This window comes from Oryctolagus cuniculus, chromosome 13 (assembly GCF_051225735.1).
Source record: "Oryctolagus cuniculus isolate XC-2025 breed Fujian yellow rabbit chromosome 13, ASM5122573v1, whole genome shotgun sequence".
Classification (NCBI taxonomy): domain Eukaryota; kingdom Metazoa; phylum Chordata; class Mammalia; order Lagomorpha; family Leporidae; genus Oryctolagus; species Oryctolagus cuniculus.
The window spans coordinates 29,074,470-29,085,149 of record NC_142879.1 but is presented as its reverse complement, the minus strand read 5'-3'; the positions used below and the strand labels follow the sequence as shown (position 1 = coordinate 29,085,149).

The 10,680-nt window shown below is 45.0% G+C and overlaps 1 pseudogene; it reads left to right on the top strand.

The window, feature by feature from the left end:
• Positions 1–5,228: 5,228 nt before the first annotated feature.
• Positions 5,229–10,680, top strand: part of LOC100343490 (tubulin alpha-1B chain pseudogene) — a 47,864-nt pseudogene continuing 42,412 nt past the window's right edge.

The window sequence follows — 10,680 nt, the reverse complement described above, 5'->3', positions numbered from 1 at the left end:
CTCTGGAGAAAAATTTAAGTAGGGCAATGGGATACAGTCTTGGTGAACATTGCAAAGTTAGGTTGACCAGAAAATTCCTCCATGGGTAAAAGACTAAAAAAAAATAAGGGAGTGCCACATGACAATACTTGGAGAAAGTGTTTCAGGTGGGAGGAAGAACATGTGCAAAAGCCCTGAGTTGTGAACTTCATGTTCAGAGAATGGCAAGAACCAGTGTGGCTACAATGGAGCAATAGATTGACAAAGTCGGTGGGCAGCTAGATCATGGAAACTCAATGGACTACTGTAAAGTCTCATTGTTACTCTTGGTCAGACAAAGAAGCAGCTCTTGGAGAGCTTGGAACAGAGGACTGGAGCCAAGGAGTGACAAGATCTGACCTTATATCTTAATAGGTTGCTTAATCTGTTAAGAATTTTCTGAAAAAAAACAAGACACAATTAAGTAAACCAGTTAGAAAATAATAATCCAAGTAGGAAATGGCAGTGCCTCTTACCAGGGTGGTGGTGGTGAAGCTCATAGAGCAGGGACAGTTTCAGGATAAGGTTTGCATCTGCGTCTGAAGAGACTTACTATGGATCATATGTGGAAGATGAGTAAAAGAGAAGAATCAAATAAGGCTCCAGGGGCCTTCCCAGGGTAATCAGAAGAATGGATGTACTACTTTTCTGAGAGGGATAGACTGTGAGGGGATGAGGGGTAGAAGAGACCAGAGATTGTGTATAAACGAGAACATTGCCCAGGCACTTTGGTAAACGAGATAGAGTTCGTGAGAAGTCTTGGCAGGAGATTCTATTTCAGACATGGTGGGAACAGAGATGGCAACCATTATGCCTTTCCATGATGCTTTTTGTTTCCCTACATGTATTTCCACAATGCAGGAAGGCTCACCCTGCCTGTGACTCAGGACAATCTGGCACCCTTATTATAGAAAGAATTGTAGAAATGGCTTACCCTAACCTGTGCAGTGTTTCAGATTATTATGTATTTATTATTTAAAATCCTTCTATTTTTAAAAAATGTGTTAGGCAGTTCACAATGTTCAAACACAAAGTAGGAAACTTACAATTTCAAAAAGTAAAATGACAATTAAGAAGAGACGTTATGTAAGAAAACCAAGTGCTGTAAGAGAGTTCTTTAAATTCTTTTTATGATCATCATACAAAGACAGCAGCTATCCATCTCCACAGGAAATCATTAAATAATGTTTTTATTATTATCTCACTTTTGGAAATATCTGGAATATATTACTTAGAATTAATGAATGAGAAGCTTGTGCTGACCATTGGATTCAAACAAAAAATTGTTTTGATTCCTAATATTAAGTAACCATTGTCTCCTAAGAGGTTTTTGGGTTTTTTTGTTTTTGCTTTTTGTTTTTGTTTTGACAGGCAGAGTGGGCAGTGAGAGAGAGAGACAGAGAGAAAGGTCTTCCTTTGCCGTTGGTTCATTCCCCAATGGCCACTGCGGCTGCTGCACTGCGCTGATCTGGAGCCAGGAGTCAGGTGCTTCTCCTGGTCTCCCATGAGGGTGCAGGGCCCAAGCACTTGGCCTCCACTGCACTTCCGGGCCACAGCAGAGAGCTGGACTGGAAGAGGAGTAACTGGGACAGAATCCGCCACCCTGACCGGGACTAGAACCCGGTGTGCCGGTGCCGCAGGTGGAGGATTAGCCTATTGAGCCGCGGCCCCGGCCTCCTAAGAAGTTTTAATAACTAAGCTGTGACTCCTTTACATGCATCCTTAGCCAGTGACCCAAATGGAAATACCCCAATTACAAGAAAGCCTCCCTTCTGATGTAGGATCACTGAGGGGGGTGGCCGGTGATACACTCAGGGGCGTCCGCAATGGTGACAGGACTCATCTTTTTTTTTTTTTTTTTTTTTTTGACAGGTAGAGTGAACAGTGAGAGAGAGAGACAGAGAGAGACAGAGAGAAAGGTCTTCCTTTTGCTGTTGGTTCACCCTCCAATGGCCGCCGCGGCCGGCGCCCTGCACTGATCCAAAGCCAGGAGCCAGGTGCTTCTCCTGGTCTCCCATGAGGATAAAGGGCCCAAGCACTTTGGTCATCCTCCACTGCACTCCTGGGCCATAGCAGAGAGTTGGCCTGGAAGAGGGGCAACTGGGACAGAATCCAGCACCCCAACCGGGACTGGAACCCGGTGCGCCGCAAGGTGGAGGATTAGCCTATTGAACCACAGCGCCGGCTGACAGGACTCATCTTGGAGCAAGAGAAAGGGTCAGGGAGTTAATGCAATGAAGATTGAACCCCCCAAGAAATCGTGACTAACTGTGGCTTCCTCATTCTTTATCAGAGAATACTCTGAGGTCTGACATGTCATCTATGGCTCCTGCTTACAACAAGAATTTGAGTCAAGTCATGACCCTAGCACCACCCATAGAGGCAAGCCAAGCCCTAGGAAAAAGGCAGAGGCTTAGATAGTCTATTTGCCCCTACTTTTTAGGAAGTACTAAGATCTGAATGAGGGACTTGGAAGTCAAGCAAAAAAAGAGGATGAGTGTCGCTCCCCCTCTTCGTGGAGGAACGACACTAAGCCCTGCCTAGGCTTCCTATCCGAGTCACGGCACCATTATGTCGCTCCCCCTCTTCGTGGAGGAACGACACTAAGCCCTGCGCTGTTCTTTCGTCTGCTCGGCCCTCCCCGGGTTTGCTGCTGGTTCTTCCCGGGTTGGCTACTGTCCCTTCCACCTCCGTGGAAGGGCGGTTCCCCCTGCTACATTCCCCACTTTCGCAGGGGAGCGGCACACCGCCGGCCGGCTCTCTCGGGGGCTGCACAGGTGTTCCCCTTAGATGTTCCCCTTAGATGTTCCTGGTGCATGCCGTCTCTCTCTCCTCCTTTATAGTCCTCCTCCACCAATCCTAACTCGGCTGCCCACACGCCGAGTATGCTGCTCTCCTCTAATCAGGAGCAAGTCCTACAGTTTATTGGCTGAACTGGAGGCAGCTGTGTAGAAGCTGTTTTCTTCTCTCCCAGCGCCATATTGTGGGAGAGCAGATGCATAGAATAAGTCTTAATTCCAGTAACTTAGTCTAGTCTGAGTTGCTCCCCACAGATCCCCCTTTCTTTTTATTTTTTGGCGTTGATACGCGCCTGTCTTCGGTGCCCCGCGGCACACACTCTGCTCTACTTGCTAGAGTTGCCCACAGGTTCTTACAAGTCCTATCAATCAGGCAAACCGAATCCGGGTCCTCTCTTCGCCATGTTGTGAGGAGGTTTTTAGGCGCTGATGTGTGCCTGTGTTCGGTGCCCTGCAGCGCATGCTCTGGTCGAGCCGCCTGCTGGTGCTTACCGCCTTACTAATCAGGCAGACCGAATCCAAGCCTTCTCATTGCCATATTGTGGGGAGGCCTATTGGTGTTGATTCGTGCCTATCTTCGGTGACCTGCAGCTCATACTCTGGTCGAGCTGCCTACTGGTGCTTACCGCCTTACTAATCAGGCAGACCGAATCCAAGCCCTCTCATTGCCGTATTGTGGGGAGACTATTGATGTTAATAACGTGCCTGTCTTCGGTGACCTGCGGTGCATAAGCTGCTAGCCGCCCGCAGGTGCTCATCGCCTCACTAATCAGGCAGACCGAATCCAAGCTCTCTCATTGCCATGTTGAGGGGAGGCTTTATTTTTCTCTATATCTCCGGGCATTCCTATCTCTCCCATTTTACGTCTGTCTACCAACATTCCTATTTCTCTCATTTTACTTCTAAACTTCTGTTTCTCTTATCCCTGCAGCTTCCCGGTGCCCGCCCCGAGGCTGCTTCTCGGCGGCTTCCCGGCTGAGCCGCTTCAGCCCGCTTCTCTTATCTGCGCGGCTTCGCGGCTCTGCGCGGCTCGGCTTCGCGCGCACACTCCGCGGTCTCGCACTAGCCCAGCGTTCCCTATCTACTTGTGCCCCGCACGCTCTCTCTGCGCACGGCAGCCTCCGCGAGTCACACAGCCCCAGCTCACGTCTCCGCCACTAGTATTCAATCTAAGTTCCCCGGGCTAACCTGGCGAATTCAACCCAGCTCACGTTTCCGCTCCCGGGCTAACTTGAGAATCCCAAAGTGGCTTTCGTCTCCGCCTCGGCCTGCCCCCCCGCGACTTCAATTTCCCTAAAATTTTTCTCTACCCGGTATATTTCCCCAAGCTTTCCTCCAACAATACTCCTCCCTCATTTCTCCTGGCTTCTCCCCACAGTCCGTATCCAAGTCTGTTTGTTCTAGCTTTCACTTTCGCTTTCGCCCTTAGAGATTTCTCCCAGCTTCCCCCCGTAGTCCGTATCTGAGTCTATGCCTAGGCTTTCAATAGCTTCTTCCGGCACCTTTTTCGTCCGGCTTTTCCTAGGCTGTTTGCTAGTCTCTCTCTCCGGTATTTTCCCATTTCTTCCCGTTTCTTCCCTCCTAAATTTCCTATCCGTCCTAGGCTTCCTATCCGAGTCACGGCACCATTATGTCGCTCCCCCTCTTTGTGGAGGAACGACACTAAGCCCTGCGCTGTTCTTTCGTCTGCTCGGCCCTCCCCGGGTTTGCTGCTGGTTCTTCCCGGGTTGGCTACTGTCCCTTCCACCTCCGTGGAAGGGCGGTTCCCCCTAGCCACTTTCCCCACTTCCGCAGGGGAGCGGCACACCGCCAGCCGGCTCTCTCGGGGGCTGCACAGGTGTTCCCCTTAGATGTTCCCCTTAGATGTTCCTGGTGCATGCCGTCTCTCTCCTCCTTTATAGTCCTCCTCTGCCAATCCCAACTCTGCTACCCACACGCCGAGTATGCTGCTCTCCTCCAATCAGGAGCAAGTCCTACAGTTTATTGACTGAACTGGAGGCAGCTGTGTAGAAGCTGTTTTCTTCTCTCCCAGCGCCATATTGTGGGAGAGCAGATGCATAGAATAAGTCTTAATTCCAGTAACTTAGTCTAGTCCAAGTTGCTCCCCACAGATGAGTGGCCACACTCTCAAGCCAGCCACAGCAAGACATGACTGGTTTCCACATGTTTCCAAACTGATCTCTGGGAAGTCAGATAAAATGGATCTCAGACCTTCTGCTGGGGTGAGTGTGAGGAAGAGGATAGAAAAAAAAAATAAAAACACACCATTCATTAGTTCTTACATCATATTATCAAAGGTTCACCCCAGCGGCACTAATGTTCTATTGCTTCCAAGTTGGAAATATAGAGAGTCAAGCAGAATTTCACAGTGCTCCACGCTTCATGTCAACAAGGAACAAGTCCAGGGCAGGCATGGGGCATAGGTGGAGCTCCTTTGGGGATTTAGTCAGTGCCCTGCAAAGCTCATCATCAGAGCAGAGGCTGGAGCAAAAGACAGGTGAGTTGTCAGAAGCTGATGCAATGTAAGAGAGAGTTCAGCGATGGTGCCAGTACCTGTGGGTTGAAATAGAAACAGCCCTTATCTGCTATCTGGGACAGCAAAGTTCTCAGGCAGCCTTCCTGGTTCTCCCTCAGCAACAGCCCATCATGAGAGAAGTAATTTGGAGAAGTATCTGGAACAGACCACAGGAAGTAGCTGAGAGAAAGCGATATCCAGCAAAGACATGAGAGGGTCCTGTAGTCATGACTGGTGGACAACTCAGTGGAAGGGGTGGGCCGTGGAACTAGAGACCAGTGATGACATGCCACCTCAGCAGGAGCCTAGCTCCAAGCCACCCTAGTTATGCTGCTGCCACCCATAGAACTTCTTCCCTGGGCAAAAGGAGGAGAAAAAGCCCTCCAATGAACTTAATCTGAAAAAATTAATCAAAACTACAATCAACAAGTTTCCTGACACAAAGCAGTCATGAGGCCCAAGATAGAGATTAAGCTGAGTTATAGACTAATAAAGCCCCATTGCTAAAATCCCGGAGGACACTGCTTGAAGCTATTGGTCATGTATATTGGCTGATTTGGTGACAGCAATATTGAGACTCAGAGTACGTTTAATCAGTCTAAAATATCTGTCTCAGGAGAGCAGTTTGCAAAGAAGCACTGATCATTAATTAATCAATAGAGCTGTTTTCTTAATGAAAGTAAATATTCTCTGGACAATTACATTACTTCACTAAGACTGTGCTAACAAAGTACCAATAGGAATTTATTTTCTCATAGTTCTGGAGATGGAAAGTCAAGGTATCCATGGGATTGGACCCTTCTGAAGGCCAGGAGGGAAGGATTTGTTCCAGGGCTTTCTCCTTGGCTTCCAGATGGTCACTATCCCTCCTGTGTCATTAAGTTATCTTCCTCTTGTATCAGCTTCTAAATTTTTTTGCTTATAAGGAAATCAGTCACGTTACAATGGGGCCCACTCTAACAACCTCACTGTAGCTTAATCTCCTCTGTAAAGACCCTACAAATACAATCACAGTCAAAGATTAGGGGTGAGGATTTCAACATATAGGAGTTTCTTTAGGGGATGGGGTTCCATTCAGCCTGTAACAACCAGCTACCTCCTCTTCCAACCCCCAAAGTGTGTGAGGTGCTGTGAGGCCAGCCAGAGAGAAGGAAGAGCCAGCAAGGGCATTGCTCAGGACACAGGACATGTGTGGGGAGGGGACGAGGAAAGTAAATAACCAAGAGTTGGCTCAGATCATCACAGACATACCAGACCTCCTGCCGGGAACAAAAGAAGACTTTAACAAATGGAACAACATGCCCTGTTCTTAGATAGGTGACTCAACATTAAAAATGTCCTTTTCCATAAATTAATCAAGTCAACACAATACCAATAAAGCTATTTAATATCAAGTTGATAACTAGAAAAATAAACATGCAAGAATAGCTGGGGCCAGTGTTGTGGCATGGTGGGTAAAGCCCACAGCCTGCGATACCAGCATCCCATGTGGGCTCAAGTGCGAATCTAGTCTGTTCTGATCCAGCTCCCTGCTAATGTGCCTGGGAAAACAGTGGAAGATAGCCCCAGCCCTTGGGCCTCAGTGACCACATGGGAGACCTGGAAAAAACTCCTGGCTTCAGACGGGTCCAACTCCGACCATCGTGGCCAAATAGAGAATGAACCAGCAGATAGAAGATGATCGCTCGCACTCTCTCTCTTTCACTAAACTCTACCTTTCAAACAAATAAATAAATCAGAGAGAGAGAGAGAGAGAGAGAGAGAGACGATTACAAGATGGCAGCATACAGAAGGAGCTTACTGCTCTAGTCTAGGGGAAGATGACTTTGAACAGCCCTTGTCTCAACTGTTGAGGAACGTTATTTTTTTTCATACTAATTGTTGAACTCTTTACTTACTATAGAGTCAATATTATGTATATAAAGTTAATTGAAAATAGACCTTAGTAAAAAATAAGAATGGGAATAAGCAAGGAAGGAGAAAGAAGGGTGGGAGTGTGGGTGGGATGGCGGGCACAGTAGGAAGAATCACTATGTTCCTAAAGTTGTGTTCATGAAATGCATGAAGTTTGTATATCTTAAATAAAAGGTTTCTGAGGGAAAAATTTAAAAAATAGCAAGGAAAACACTGAAAAATAAAACTACAGAAAAGAACTCACCCTCCCAGACATTAAAACCTCAGAAATTATAACAGTGTGGTACTGGCACATGAATAGAAAAAAACAGTGTAGAATAGGCTAAAAGTTCAAGAGTAGATACAAATATATGTGGTCATTTAGCAATGATAAAGGTAGCATCTTAAATCTCTGGGGGGAAAAGAGTAAGCAAATGCATTATGCATAGTGAGAACCAAGTTTCTCATTATAGGGGAAAGAAGTTACAAATAAGGAAGTTAGAAGGAACTTTGTGGAGTTTGGGATCCAAAATATTAGAACAAACTTGTAGTTTTTAATACTGATGTGGATAGAAAATATAGGAGTAAATAAAGTAGATGTGTGAGTTAGTATTTATACAATAACCACCAAGAGGGCCTGGAATCCAAGGTACCCAAGTAACAATGAGTGTACTCATTGTCAAGATCTTTGTCTTTTAAATACCATCCTCTAAAAATATAAAGGAAAAGAAAGGCACAGCAAGGCAAGGCAAGGAAAGGCAAAAGTTTCCTTAAAAGAGAGGCTGATACAGGGCTAGAACAGAGAAAATAAAGCATAAATCTGGAACATCTTGTGATGCTAGAAAATAAAGAAGTGGAAGTCAGCACTGTGGGGTAGCAGGTTATGCCACCGCATGCAATGTTAGCCTTCCATATGGGTTCTGGTTCAGGTTCCAGCTGTTCCACTTCTGATCCAGCTCTCTGCTAATGCACCTGGGAAAACAGTGGAAAATCGCCCAAGTGCTTGGGCCGCTGCACCCACGTGAGAGACCCAGATTAAGTTTCTGGCTCCTGGCTTTGGTCTGACCCAACCCTGGCTGCTTTGGACATTTGGACATTTGCAGAGTAAGCCAGAGGATAGAAGATCTCCTTCTCTCTCTCTCTCTCTCTCTCTCTCTGCCTCTCCTTCTCTCTCTGTAACTCTGGCTTTCAAATAAATAAAAGGAAATGTGATCCATTTGACTCTTAATCCTATCATTATGATCAATTATGAACTGGAACTAATCACTTTGACAAGTGAGATGGCATTGGTACATGCCACCTTGATGGGATTGAATTGTGCACTTACTCCCCATGTAGGATCTCTGACCTTAATGTGTGGTACTATGTGAATTAACGGTATAACTAGTACTCAAACAGTACTTTATACTTCGTGTTTCTGTGTGGGTGCAAACTGTTGAAATCTTTAATTAGTGTATACTAAATTGATCTTCTATATATAAAGATAATTGAAAATGAATCTTGATGTGAATGGGATGGGAGAGGGAGCGGAAGATGTGATGGTTGCGGGTGGGAGGGACGTTATGGGGGGAAGCCATTGTAATCCATAAGCTGTACTTTGGAAATTTATACTCATTAAATAAAAGTTAAAAAAAATAAAAAATAAAAGTTTAAAAAATAAAAATAAGAATAAATAAATAAATGGAAAATAAGGAAGTGTGTGAAAAAGAATGTGGCATGATCACTGATGTCATAAATAAGAGTGTCAATTGTTTAATTAACAACAGAAATCACTGTACACTTACTCCCTATGTAGGACCTCTGTCCTTAATGAGTTGTACTATGAGAATTAACTGCAAAACTTGTTCTCAAACAGTACTTTATACATTGTGTTGGGGGGGTGCAAACTGTTGAAATATTTACTTAGTATAAAGTTGGTCTTCTGTATATAAACTAAAGTGAATCTTAATGAAGACTGGGATGGGAGAGGAAGTAGGTGGTGGGACGGGAGTGGGGGTTGGAAGGCGTGTATGGGGGAATATTCCTATATTCCTGAAGTTGTACCTATGAAATTTACATTCATTAAACAAAAGATTTAAAAAGAAAAAGAAAAAGAATGTGGCAAGTCAAAGGGATAGAGAAGCCAACCAGAAGAAAATGTCTATTGTCAAGTCTGGAACAATTTGAATCAAAAAAAAATGATAGTATTTCCACAGATAAATTGTAGGATAAACAAACATCCAAGAGTACCTAAAAATGATAGCATTTCCATAGATAAATTGTAGGATAAATAAACATCCATGAGTACCTATGGAAACAAATTCTTGAATAAGTAAATAAATTGGATATGAGGTATCTCTCTTTTATAGAATTCCAATTAATGATTGTGAAAGAAGAGCGGGGAATAAAATTCACCATGCAAACATCACAATAATATCTGTCACAGACAAGAATGATCAATGGAATTGAAAAGTAGTGGGCAAAACTTTGAGGGAGAATGGGATTTTAGCTTCCCTTCAAAGTATTTCCCTTACTCTACCAAATTCAAATATAAAAATAACTTTACAGCAGACACCCAACAGGCAACACCTAAACAAATGATCAGATTAACATCATCAGTGGTAACAGATCTACTCCCTGATAGGATGTGTTGAAAAGGACACATCATTTGTGCGAGAAGTACAAAACCTGAATCTTATCTTGAGAAACATCAGACAAACCTAGACTGGGAGAGAGTTGACAAAATAATCACCTTCACATATCCACAAGAGAGTGGGGGGGCGGGGCTTTAGTTCCACTTCCCAGGAAGTACAGTGGGAATGGGAATGAAACACCCAGCCTCTCTCCTCGCCCCATTTACCCCTTCTTCCTTAGGAAGAGGACTCTCCTCTCTGAGAGCAGAAGTCACAGTGTGACTGTGGGTCGCATGACCAATAAGCTGCCCAAATCAGGAGGCTCCTGCCTCCATGTCTGTCAGGGATCCTGGCTTCCTTCTCCATGCAAAAAGCCCAGAAAGACCTGTTTCAGCACCTGCCCTCCTGCAGCTTTCTGTGTGCAAGAGAAGGGCTAAGCCAGCACATGATGGGTCCATTGCTCAATGGGCAACTTCAGCTTGGTCCTTGCTTGAAAGCACTGTTTGTAGCAGCAGATCCCTGGACCGTTGTTGGGTCCTTTGAGAACACAGATAAGTTTATCTCGTCTTGTCTTTATGGACATATGCTTTGGACTTTGGAAGAAAAGAAGAGCGACAGATTCTCACCACCAAACCTGACTCTGAACTTGCTGCTCTCTCATCTCGGAGACTAGAATCTAATGAAATCATATCATATGATCTTTATCCAAGAGGTTTCCTGAATTCTAACCATTCCTGCGTGGTCAGTTGGAGAATTCTTTCACAGAAAGAATAAAATCTAAAAGGAGAGATCCTACTGCCTCTGAAAGAGCTTATTGGAGTGATTTAAATTCTAACCAGTTCTG